Raw genomic sequence first — 9,078 nt, 5'->3', positions numbered from 1 at the left:
ATATAACCTACCAGTATTGAAAAGATTAACGTACATTGTAGGTTAAATTATGGAAACTCTAAACATATGCTGTAATGCAAAATATGCAGATCAGAACCATAAATCTGACTTTAAGCTATGTTTACATTTTTGATGACTCATCTATCTAATAGTAACATATTCCGTTTCTGTAACGCATCTATCTGGTAGTAACATATTCTGTTTCTGTGAATCATCTATCGAGTAGTAACATATTCCGTTTCTGTAACGCATCTATCGAGTAGTAACATATTCTGTTTCTGTGAATCATCTATCGAGTAGTAACATATTCCGTTTCTGTAACGCATCTATCGAGTAGTAACATATTCTGTTTCTGTGAATCATCTATCTACTAGTAACATATTCCGTTTCTGATAACTCATCTATCTAGTAGTACCATATGCGGTTTCTGTAACTCATCTATGTAGTAGTAACATATTCCGTTTCTATAACTCATCTATGTAGTAGTAACATATTCCGTTTCTGTTTGTTGTTAGTCTCGATAGATCTTCATTGATATAATGCATTTGATAACTTTAAATGATTATTGGATTAATTGGTAAAATTATGATGATTGGTAGGTTATTATAATATTGGTTTAGGGCTAATATAAGTCACCTAAATTGGCTAAAACTTGTAACATATTATTGAGATTATGGCTTAAAATATCACTAACTACACAACTGATGATTATAAGTTTTAGTTTTCTGGTGTACCGATTTAAAACTTTATGAAATTTTGTTCAGTGGCTTCATTAACTTATAAGTTCCCCTTTTTTTGTTCTGACTTATACGGTTCATTAATTCTTGTTCAGAAGATTTTATTAATATAACACTCATGAACTTGACTTAGTTTTTAATATAATTAATGGTACACCTTCCTTATCTTCCTGTATCACTATTCACGGAATTTATAACGAAATTTGATATCGAGTGCAGGAATGGAACGCCTACTCTAATATTCTCCACATCCACTAGGAGGTGTGTTCGTCGAATAACGCACGTATATAGGAAACTTTAATTTAAGTGTAGCGTCCATGAAGTACGTAGATATGTTTTGTTGGTGCAAGTGGAATGAACCGCTCTAGTTGTGTCTGTCTACAGGATAGAAGTCGTACTGATTATAGCTGCATTGTCTAAGGAAAATATAAACGAAAACAATATGAGAGAGGAGCAGAACTCTAACATTCTTCTTGTGGACAAACAAGAAATTATATTGTTTCTTATGTTTTAGAGAAAGAGAATTCAAATGTTTGATAAAACAATAATGATTTGTTAAACACGAAGGGTTATCCGTGCTTTGCCTACCGCGATTTTTTATCGTAAAAAAACCCTCAGAATTACCGCTTAGCCATCGGGGGGTGATAAACATTAAAGTTTTGTTTCTTTGTAATTATGCACAAAGCTACACAAGGGCTATCTGTACTCTGCCCACCACGGGTATCGAAACCCAGTTACGAGCGTTATAAGTCCGCAGACATACCGCTGTGCCACTGGGATATAAAACATTAAAGACTTTGACAAACATTACGTCGAGAGATGCTACGAAATAGGAAAGGACTTTCACTTGTATCTTGTGGAAAGAAATGTATTAAAGTTAACCTAATTAGTTAAATAAAAATTCAAATAGTTTAAACTACAGGAAATACCCATACTAATCTTATTAGTTTAATAAAAAATCAGATAGTTTAAACTACAGGAAATACCCATACTAATCTTATTAGTTTAATAAAAAATCAGATAGTTTAAACTATAGGAAATACCTATACTAATCTTATTAGTTAAATAAAAATTCAGATAGTTTAAACTACAGGAAATATCCATACTAATCTTATTAGTTTAATAAAAATTAGATAGTTTAAACTATAGGAAATACCCATACTAATCTTATTAGTTTAATAAAATTCAGATAGTTTAAACTACAGGAAATACCCATACTAATCTTATTAGTTTATTGAAAAATCAGATAGTTTAAACTATAGGAAATACCCATACTAATCTTATTAGTTTAATAAAATTCAGATAGTTTAAACTACAGGAAATACTCATACTGATCTTATTAGTTTAATAAAAAATCAGATAGTTTAAAGTATAGGAAATACCCATACTAATCTTATTAGTTTAATAAAAAATCAGATAGTTTAAACTATAGGAAATACACATACTAATCTTATTAGTTTAATAAAATTCAGATAGTTTAAACTACAGGAAATACCCATACTAATCTTGCGCTTTTGCTCGCCAGGTGAGGCATAGCCACTCACGAAACATCCTGTGATTCGTTATTCTACCAGGGTTTGGTTTGTTATGAATTTCGTGCAAACTACACAAGGACTATCTGCGCCACCCGTCCCTAATTTAACAGGGAAAGACTAAAGGGAAGGCAGCTATCAGCACCACCCACCGCCAACTCTTGGGCTACTCTTTTACCAACGAATAGTTGGATTGACCGTCATATTATAACGCTCCCACGGCTGAAAAGGCAAGCATGTTCGGTGGCACGGGAGTCGATCCCGCGACCCGCAGATTGCAAGTCGAGAGCCCTAACCACCTGGCCATTCCGGGCCTATTCGAAGAGAGAGTTGGTATAACGTCTAACACTAATATATTACACTAAGGGTGTTCAACAAGAAAATCATCAAATGAATGTCCAATGTTTTTTATTTTAAATGTTACATTCACTTTCAGAGATGTAGGACACTACAGAAAGAAAGGTACTGTGTGCTATAAATGTATTATATATTCTACAATACACACAGTTAGGGCCACTGCAACCAAAGTACAGCTGTAATGTCTCTTAAGTAAACAAAAAACGCTGTTAAAAGTTATTAGTAGTTTTGTACAGGCATATGTTTGTTTGTGAGACAGATGGTTTTCTGAAACTTGACTTGATTGGGAGAAAAAAAACCTGGAACCTTGTTAAAAATAAATAACTAGTCCCGTATTATAGATACATATATTATAACCTTAATATTATTCAAAACCTGAAACAAACGTCTGTCCGTTTCTTCGCTACCAATAAACTAGTAACTTTAATTCTCAAAGAATATTTAAATCTGAAACTTACACTTATAAATAAACTCCATCAAATAAAATACTACTCCTATGCTTTACTTAACGGTTTTGACGTAGTTACGAAAAGCCTAAGCTTATACAATGATTAGATAATCCCAGTAATCTAACATTTACATGTGTATAGCATAACAGGTCTTTAATAAGAATGATGTTTCCTAGAACTGATTCGGTTCTTAAAAAACCTTTTCACGTAATATTAAAACCCCTTGTAGTCAGTGAATGTCAACATCTAACATTAGTTCTTCGAAATATTTTATTTGTTTCATATCATGCGCTTATCTCTCACGAAATAAAAAGAAACGTATACATTCTATGTAGAAATCTGTTTCGGAGTTTAGAGAAACTGTTACAAAACACTAACTGAAAACATTATGCAAACGGAGAGATGATGTTTGTTATTAAAACTTTTTAATACATTCAAAGGTATAAAACTTTAGAGGCAAATGATTTTAATATTTAATAAGGTTGATTTTTTAAACACTTTCAAATATTATTGTAACTCACCTGGAGCTAGGAGCACCAAACGGAGCAGAAATGACATCCTGAAAAAATTGGTACCCGAACCGGAAATCTGCTACCGCAAGCGTCAAGCGCTTAGTACGAACTACTGGACACTTACTCGTCGTTCTTTGTATCTATGCATGCAAAATATAACCATTGTCAGTATAGCGCCATCTTTCGATCAAAATATAAAGATGATGACATTTTATTTTTGGGCTAGGTTAGTTTTAACAAAAAATAGTGTTGGCACTGTTTAAACGAGAAAATTAATTAAACAACAAAATCATGATTTTTATTAAATCTATCTTCATTTGCTGAGAAAGCCAATGGAATCTTAGTTCAAAGTACTGGTTTAATTTGACTTACACAAGCATGACTGATGTTGGTTAACTTAAAGTTTTTATGCCTATAAAATTACTTTCTAGTAAAACATTTTTTTGTAAGCACGTTTTAAACACATCACTAACATCAAACTGCAAGGAAACATATTTTTTTCTATTTGTTTAGGTCACTTGTTTTTATTGTTTTCAATATTGACAGAAAACTGTTTCTATTGTTAGTGGTACACAGACTTTTTCTAAGTTAAAAGATAAAAAGTCACTCTCCAGATAACAAGAAAGCGTTAAAGGATTTTGGTATAATTTCATAGTTTTGGCATGACGCTTGATTTCTCTCAAAAGATACTTTTGATTATATAAAGATATAGGAGAGTGGGTTCAAGGTCAGAAATTATTCTTTAAAGTAAGTTAAAGTCATGATGCGAGACTTTGTTTTTGTTTTCTATTATTTATTTTTACCATTGGAGATTGAAAGGGCGACAGAGTAGGACCTGTCTCAAGAGATCGATGACGCATTGTATAGTGTAAAGTACCAAAGCTGAGAGTTTGGGAAGGAATATTTTTTTTATCTTTTTATTTGGAGGTTGCTGCATTGTACATTATATCTTTATATATATATATATATATATATATATATATTGAAACTAGCGTGGCAGCAAAAAGAACTTATTATTGAAAAAAAATCAAACAATATCGCAAGCTGATTGACTTAAAAGAAAATTCAAGTAAAAAAACAACAACATATAATGGAAAGAGAAGATATATAAGAGCTGAGTCAAATCCAGGAATGACAAAGTAATTATGCAGACAGTGTAGTCAAACAAACAAATAATATAAGGATTAAAAATCACGTCACAACTTCTTTATTTATAGATAAACCAATACGGTTTAATGAAATATTTTACATTTTAACGCATGGTTGGCAGGAGTAATAACATACAACCTTAAATCATTTTATTCTATTGAAATTCTTATCATCCCCTAGGTTCTTAAATAATGAATATCCGCCATAGCTATCTCCTTTGGATTTTGTGCTGACGTCGAACTTTTTAAATCGCCTTACATTTTGTGTATATTTCAAATTAGCTCCTTTGTGCATACATGAGTCCCACGGCAAGTGAGTGGTAGGCTTAGAGACTTACAACACTAAAATCTTGGGTTTGATTCTCCATGATGGAAACAGCAAAGATAGCACGTTATGTAACATTGTGCTAAAACAAAAACAACATGCAAGAATTAGTGTTTCCAATAAAGAAAGGAGAATTTAAACATCATAGATATTAAAAGTGTTTTCAATGTATCTGCCTTTTGAACTTAAATGTAGTTTTCGTGTATTTTCAAAAGTAAACGTGCATACGGGTATCACCAAGCTGTCATACACCTTACTCGTGAAATATGATTAAAGTTCATTAACTTAATACAAACAAATAATATTTCTCTACTTCTCATGTTTTCAATTTCCAAAAAGTAGGAATAATATATGTCTTTTCAAGGAACGGTGAATTATCACAACACAAAAGTTTGTTTGTTTGGAATTAAACACAAAGCTACACAATGGGCTATCTGTGCTCTGCCCACCACGGGTATCGAAACCCGGTTTCTAGCGTTGTAAGCCCGCAGACATACCGCTGTGCCACTGGGGGGGGGGGCAACAAAAAAAGTACTGGATCTCTGCAAAGAGAAGAAGGGCAAATTATATGTAACAGAAATAAATAAGAAACATCTTAACCTATAAACTGCAGACCTCCTCTTTTCATCAGCGGCAAACTATCGATATTTGTCCCCTGTTGAAGAAAGGTCTTCATTTTGAAAGTGTTCGGTTCATGGGGTTTCTTATTTTTATATGTCATTGATTTGTGGAACCTACGCGTTTTCATAAGATCATGGAATTATCTATGTATGTATGTATATCCTACATAACACGGTTCAGTTAACTCTGGTCTCATATTATTACACAGGCATTTAACACTAATAAATAGAATAGTGAGGATAATATAGCCTAAGAAATATTTGAACTTATAAATAAAACAATACTGGATTACTACGAACATGAAAAACAGATATTTCTTAGGTATATTATTCACTGGACAATAGAAATTGTTATGTATGTTTGATAAACATGGTGTGAACAGACGAGGTTGGGTGTGCAGTATTGTGTGTATTTGATACACATAGTATGAACAGACCAGGTTGGGTGTGCAGTATTATGTGTATTTGATACACATCGTGTGAACAGACGAGGTTGGGTGTGCAGTATTATGTGTATTTGATACACATCGTGTGAACAGACGAGGTTGGGTGTGCAGCATTATGTATATTTGATACACATAGTGTGAACTGACTAGGTTGGGTGTGCAGTATTATGTATATTTGATACACATTGTGTGAACAGACGAGATTGGGTGTGCAGTATTATGTATATTTGATACACATCGTGTGAATAGACGAGGTTGGGTGTGTAGTATTATGTGTATTTGATACACATAGTGTGAACAGACGAGGTTGGGTAGGCAATATTATGTATATTTGATACACATTGTGTAAACAGACGAGGTTGGATGTGCAGTATTGTGTGTATTTGATACACATAGTATGAACAGACCAGGTTGGGTGTGCAGTATTATGTGTATTTGATACACATCGTGTGAACAGACGAGGTTGGGTGTGCAGTATTATGTGTATTTGATACACATCGTGTGAACAGACTAACCTTAATTTGCAGTATTTTGTTTTTATACAAATGTTGTGAACAGACGACGTTTGTTTTGTAGTATATGCTTTTGATATACATGACATGAAGAGACAATGTTCGATTTCAATGTTATTAAAATTGTTATTGTTTATTTGATATTAATTGTTGCTAATACGATATGCCATGTGGTGGAATTCTACAAATAGATTTGTTTAAGACACATTTTGACATCTGCTAAAAACCTGATAATGACGATAATAGTTAACTGAAGGTCAGAGACTTGAATAAACTAATCATAATTTTTAGCTTCACTCATTCACCATATATCTTCTACATAGATACATAACGTATAATAGTTAACTGAACGTCAGAGACTTGAATAAATTAATCATAATTTTTAGCTTCACTCATTCACCATATATCTTCTACATAGATACATAACGTATAATAGTTAACTGAACGTCAGAGACTTGAATAAATTAATCATAATTTCTAACTTCACTCATTCACCTTATATGTTCTACATAGATACATAATGTATAATAGTTAACTGAAGGTCAGAGACTTGAATAAATTAATCATAATTTGTAACTTCACTCATTCACCATATATGTTCTACATAGATACATAATGTATAATAGTTAACTGAACGTCAGAGACTTGAATAAATTAATCATAATTTGTAACTTCACTCATTCACCATATATGTTCTACACAGATACATAATGTATAATAGTTAACTGAACGTCAGAGACTTGAATAAATTAATCATAATTTCTAGCTTCACTCATTCACCATATATGTTCTACATAGATGCATAATGTATAATAGTTAACTGAACGTCAGAGACTTGAATAAATTAATCATAATTTTTAGCTTCACTCATTCACCATATATGTTCTACATAGATACATAACATAACATTACAAACTTTAAATGGGACATCCTAAAGTAAACGGACAAAATATACTTACCTGTGTTTCCTCTCCACTGAAAATAAGGTATTCCTTAATATTTTATCCAAGTCCCTGAATTTTTCTCCAGCTACTTAGCCACACTGTGCAGCTGAAAGCGTTAGAGAAATCTTAACACATCTTGAAATTAAATTTTTAATCTTCATCAGTAAACGAGAAGGAGGGTACCAGGAAAGTTCTAAGTTTTAGTTTATCTTCGTAACAACATTGTAAACGTTGTTGATAAATTGTACTTACTCTACTTTGTGAACTTTTCTAATGATTGGAGTAATCGAGAGTTGCCGTCAACAGTTATGTAAAAAATAAATCTGGCTGAATTTTTCTTAAATTATGGAAAATGGTGTAAATAGATCTGGCTGAATTTTTCTTAAATTATGGAAAATGGGTGTAAATAGATTCTGGCTGAATTGTTCTTAAATTATGAAAAATGGGTGTAAATAGATCTGGCTGAATTGTTCTTAAATTATGGAAAATGGGTCTAAATAGATCTGGCTGAATTGTTCTTAAATTATGGAAAATGAGTGTAAATACATCTGGCTGAATTGTTCTTAAATTATGGAATATGGGTGTAAATAGATCTGGATGGATTGTTCTTAAATTATGGAAAATGGGTGTATTGAAGATATTCCAGTCACTCTATCTTTCTTGTCAATGCTATTAAATAGAGGGTGATCACGAAGAAAGAATATAATGAAATTCGAAGGTAGCTATTTTCTTACTTCTTACAATTGTAGTGTTTGTTTGACAATTGGTGAAAAGACCACTTACATAAGGTAGTAAATTAAAGTTTAACTATACTGCTTAACACATACAAATATATTAACATTTCAATGTTGTTTTTTATGAACATATAACATAAGTTATCTTATCAGAATCTTAAAAACTTTGTGTTGGTGTCATTCTTTTCTTTCAGCCGTTCTTTTGTGAAGAGCACTGTTAAAAACAATTGTTTAACCGACAAAATACTTTTTTATTTATTGATAGTTAGACTTAGATGATGATGTAGGTTTCTGATCATGGAAACGATTGATATTTGATCCCCTTCATATAGAACTCTATAATTTCCCCTTTTCTTTTACAAGTTTACAAAAAAAACAAAAAAAAAAAACAATTGTCCAAACGACATACACGATAGTTTAGACGTTAAATAAACCACAAATCTGTTATTAACCTAAAGTTCTTTCCTAATAGTTAACTAAAACCAACAATAAAGGTTCAAACACCACACACAACAGGATGTAATCACCCAGCACTACAACTTTTATAGTTATCCCAATAAAGGTTCAAACACCACACACAACAAGATGTAATCACCCAGCACTACAACTTTTATAGTTATCCGTTTACAACCATTTTGAAATCTATGAAGTGAATTCGATAATAGTTAACTAAAACCAACAATAAAGGTTCAAACACTACACACAACAGGATGTAATCACCCAGCACTACAACTTTTATAGTTATCCCAATAAAGGTTCAAA

The 9,078-nt window shown here is 32.0% G+C and overlaps 1 long non-coding RNA gene across 1 annotated transcript; it reads right to left on the bottom strand.

Moving 5' to 3' along the window:
- Nucleotides 1-856: 856 nt before the first annotated feature.
- LOC111089478 lies at nt 857-3,680 on the bottom strand. Its single transcript, XR_002613750.1, has 2 exons — nt 3,597-3,680; nt 857-1,153 (listed from the first exon to the last, which is right to left on the bottom strand). It is a non-coding gene; the product is annotated as an uncharacterized LOC111089478 (long non-coding RNA).
- Between the last annotated feature and the right edge of the window lie 5,398 nt (nt 3,681-9,078).

The sequence above is a fragment of the Limulus polyphemus genome, unplaced genomic scaffold (genome assembly GCF_000517525.1).
Source record: "Limulus polyphemus unplaced genomic scaffold, Limulus_polyphemus-2.1.2 Scaffold6399, whole genome shotgun sequence".
NCBI lineage: Eukaryota > Metazoa > Arthropoda > Merostomata > Xiphosura > Limulidae > Limulus > Limulus polyphemus.
The sequence above is the reverse complement of the archived record's forward strand: the minus strand, read 5'-3'. Positions and strand labels throughout refer to the sequence as shown.